Here is a 4828-nt window from a genome sequence, read left to right as displayed (position 1 = left end):
AAAAAAAAAAAAAAAAAAAAAAAAAGGGGAAGATCTCGTAATTGAGTCAAAACAGAGTTCCGGAGTCATCAGACACGAACGCGTCTTGCAAACAAAAAACGTTGTGAAGGAAGCAAACGAGGAAGCTAATAATGACTTCATTATTGAATGACGATAATACCCCTACTCTTTCCTGAATTGGTGTTTATATATCCCCGGGGATCGTCATGTAAAGTTGACATTTTCTTTTACTTTATTTATTATTTATAAATAAATAAATAAATAAAGATCACCACAAGTCACAAGTGAAGTAAATTAATAATTCGAGCATCGGACTTTGAAGAACGGTTTGTGATAGTTAGTTTAATGAAACAGTGGCTTTGATACTGTATATATGAGCAAAAATATATAAATAATTACCGGGAAATAATTTAAAAATGTAACCGGAAATGATGATTATATCTTGGGCTCCATGCTTCCATCAAAGAACCGGACATACATATATGTGGCATATATACGCTCAGTGTAAATTTACTATTCAGAACATGTCCGTAGTGTAGTATCAAACTACTGTATATCGGGTTAATAAAATCACATGAACTCTCGCCAGCTTCGAAAGAAAATGCATTCGAAATAGACATCAAGATCAAACAACAAGTTATATTACATTATATGTAAGTTGATTATTAGATGATATCTAGTTTTTGTCATAATCGTGTATCATATCGTTTAGTTAAAGATTACCGTACAATTAATGTTTTAATATTTAGTTCTACGTATACATCCATTTATAATTTCATAAAATTCTCTCCGATCCGAGAAGCTTTAAGTGCTCACGTTTTTAGTATATTATCCACAAACGTATCATCTCGATATGCATGGCAAAATCTTATCAAAATCAAAAGTCTATATTAATTCGTGATATATATCATCGATCGTCATAAATTATAAAACTAATTAAGCTGATATACATGTATGCAAGCTGACGTTTCAAAAGTTCAATAATACTTCAAGTTCGTTTTCATCTGTAGCTCGATCGTTTCTTCCTCTTTTTTTCTTCTTTGATTAATTTCATCATATTTTTTAACTAATAGTCACGGTATCTGATTCTTTTAAGAGATTATATATTTTTTTTGTAGCAAGCCTACAAATCACATATGCAAACGCATATCTTTTTTTTTTCGTCACTAGTGTGTTTTATTATTTTAGTTCACAACGTATTTAATATTCTGTATACATTAACTAATGCTATCACACTTTTAAAAAAGGGATAACTCTTACATAGTATAGTCATAGCCACCATTTTGGTACAAGAAGTTGCCCACGCGCCGCCTCTTGGGTTCGGCTAGTTAGTCTCTTTGTTGTAGTATTACTTACTACTTTATGAAAAGTTCGTTAAAGTTTTTAGACTTTTACTAGTATACGACTAGATTAATTAACTTATTATTATTCTATGCTAATTCGCACCTAATTAGATATACATGTATGATCTAATACATATAGTGGAAATGGAAATAGTTTTTCAACACAACTTGTTTTTTTTTTTTTGTCTAAGAATTCTACTATACATAACGAAAACACAACATTGACCTAGTAGCGTTATAATTATAAATCGTATTGACCAATTATTATGTTGGATGTAGCGGGAGCATGGTCGCATTATACTATTAGTTAAGTCTCAAGGTTTTGTCTCATGACCATGCTACTCGCGATCGGTCGATATGACTTCAACGAAACTATAATCCGCGGACATGTGCAACAAAGTCAAACATATAAAAATATGAAAATACGAGCTAGTTGAAACCCAAAAAGAAAGCTGTACACATCAATAGTATATATTTTGTAAAATACATACGTTGTCGCTAGTTGTTCAACGTACGGGTTTAGCTGTGATTCTTCAATTTGAATAATATCATGACACGTTTGAATAATTTTACATTTGAACTCTTCGTACACCTAATTAAATTTTCAACGGCAAAGACCGTGTTCATTTTTTTTTTTACTTTTGTTCTTGTAAATTCTATAATTAAGTTTTAAGCACAAAAAAATGTGCAAGCACGTGAAATATAAAAGTTGTGAACGTGAGACTCTCATGCGTCACAATTTCGTGGACGTTTATGGGCCACGCAAGATCGAGTCCTTTCTTTTTCTTATATAAAGCTTGAATAATTTTAAGACCCTTTAACCAAAAAAAAAAGCTCGAACAATTATGATTTTCTTCCACAAACAAAAGGTTCATCATGTTTATTACTCCGACCAGGGATTGAAATAAACATGATGCTTTAAGTGGCACTGGCAGTGTGGCACCGTCCACGAAGAGTATGCTCCAAAACAAACGGAGCTATATATATGGTAGCTAGCCGAAATATAAATTGGTAACTAGTTACAAATTTGACACTACCCTCCATGATGAAGACTTACAAGATGTTTAAAGCCACACCTTGTCTCTTAATAGGAGAGGAGTTTGTTTTTGTTTACATTATATCTACGGGTTATTGTTGGATATGGGCTGCGCACAATATGCCATTCGGCCCAACTAGACAAGTTAATTAAGATTTCGGCTCGATGAAATTAGATGCAAGTCACTAATGATCCGTAAAAGGCAATCTCTGGAATTCACGATGGAAACCCTAGAAAACCCTCGGTCAACAGTCCGTTATATAAAGAAACAGTATTCGCTGGAGAATAGGCATCAGACTCACGTACAATACCCCGAGAGCAATACTTTGCGTCAAATCACAGTTATTGTTTTCTGTATAATCTTGTTGGCTTCCGAGCTCGTCATTATTAACTCGTTGTTCTCCTGTGAACTGACGAGCTCGATCTTGACACGATTTAGTGACGACCTCACAGTTGTTATCGTTAATAAAGAACAAATATCACTCTTCTCCCAAAAATCATTATTATTTAGTGTTGTGCAATCCTTAGTACAAACAGTTATTAAAATTTTAACCTCAAATAATCTAACATCTGTAATAAACTGGAACCAAGTGGTCAAACCACTAGACCAAGACCAGGGATCAATTCCCAAAAAAAAAAATCTGTAATAAACTGGAACCAAAAAACAAATCGAGTTAAGAAATAAATTAAACTAATGTAGTGTGATGTCTAATGGCATTTTGTGTACTTACCAATCGTTTTGTTCTCATGACCTCGTAATTCACGGCGTTCGAACAGAGTCCACAGATCCATTTCTCCATGTAACGCTCTCTGATCATCTCTACGTAAGATTGTGTACACTCGTCGGTTAATCCGAGGCACTCACACGTCGACGCTGGCTCTGGCTCGTCGTCGGAGATATGTGTCACTGGCGCCAGCGAGATGATTATTACTTTCTAGTGTTGAAAATATTAGCATTGTTGGATCACTTAGTAGTACACTCGCAGACATGTTTCTTGATTTAAAACCTTGTTGAGAGAATTGATCAACAATCCAATGCTAACTTAGAATCAAATTATGAAATCCGTCGTGGACAAAAAAACTGTACTAAGGGATCAAACTAATGTCGAACTGACTATATTTGAACTTTGTTGGTACCAAAGTGATCGATTACTTATGTACGGATCCTTAGAGTTAGAGGCTTTGTGTTTGCATCTTAAAATTTGTGGACAATGATTGTATATTCCTTTACGTGTGATATATAGACCTGTGGGACGTTTTCAATTTTTATATATTAAGGTAATTAAGAAAGAATTGCAAACTATGCAATTTTGTTAATCAAATTTGCCGAACGTTTATAATATTCGGTGTGCCTACTTTTATGACCTCTTTTAAACACACGTGAATTCAACTTTTAGTCCTAGGTATTAGCTCTGCATAGATATGTACTCGAATCACCTATGAAAACAGAACAAGTTCGAGATGTACACGCGTCCAGCACAACTCTTAATTGCCAAATCAGCTCGTGTCGCATCTCTCATGTTGTTGTGCCAATCCATGATCCATACTGTTGAATCAGTTCAAGTTCTTTCAATCTCCTCCTATTTGATTTTTTTTTTTGCTTATCACGTCAAGGATACATGTTTCAGGCTACAACAAACACACGTAGCATAGTAGTAGAAAGTGACAACTAATTAATAATAATAGTGAAAAGCATGCGTTAATAATAGTGAAAACTTGAAAATGAAACTTCGAGTTTGAATTGTATTTGTGACTTTCAGTACACATAAATAGAAACTTGTGCTGTGTATGTCGTATACTTATATCTCGCATGTGATCCCTTCAAATGAACACTTCTCCTTTTGATTATATTCTAAGGAGGAGATAATAACATAGCAAGTTGAAGGAAAATTTATTGGTTAAGTAGTCGAAATGTCGAATCAATCTTTCATCATAGAGAAAAAATTCAAATCAATGTAGTTCGCCAATTAATTGCGAGTGCATACACGTTACAATTATGCTCAGATAGGATTCCTAATTTTTGTTCTCATCAGAAATAGAATATATTCGAAATTATTATAAACTATTGAGAGTTAGTGAATATTGGACAACCAACCCATCTAATCTTTTGTTTTTAATCAAGAAAACAATATCTCAAACGTTTGAAACTTACCGATTCATGCGTTACATTTTATAGTCATTTCATTTAAAAATAACTTTTTTAGAGGAGTAATTAAAAAATAACTACTATAATGTGATGTCTAATGATGGCTTATAGAAGCATCATCACAGTCACAGAGATAAGCAATGGCCCTACCTTCGATTGTTTTTGTTCATACATGTCATTTTTATATGATAAATTGCTCCAAGAATCTCCTTTTTAATTTTTATTTTTATCATCTAATAATTCTAATCGAATAATATAAATGCACATCTTTCTTTATTTTGTTCTTGTTTAACTAAGCTCACA

The sequence above is a fragment of the Camelina sativa genome, chromosome 9 (assembly GCF_000633955.1).
Source record: "Camelina sativa cultivar DH55 chromosome 9, Cs, whole genome shotgun sequence".
NCBI classification, from domain to species: domain Eukaryota; kingdom Viridiplantae; phylum Streptophyta; class Magnoliopsida; order Brassicales; family Brassicaceae; genus Camelina; species Camelina sativa.
The sequence above is the reverse complement of the archived record's forward strand: the minus strand, read 5'-3'. Positions refer to the sequence as shown.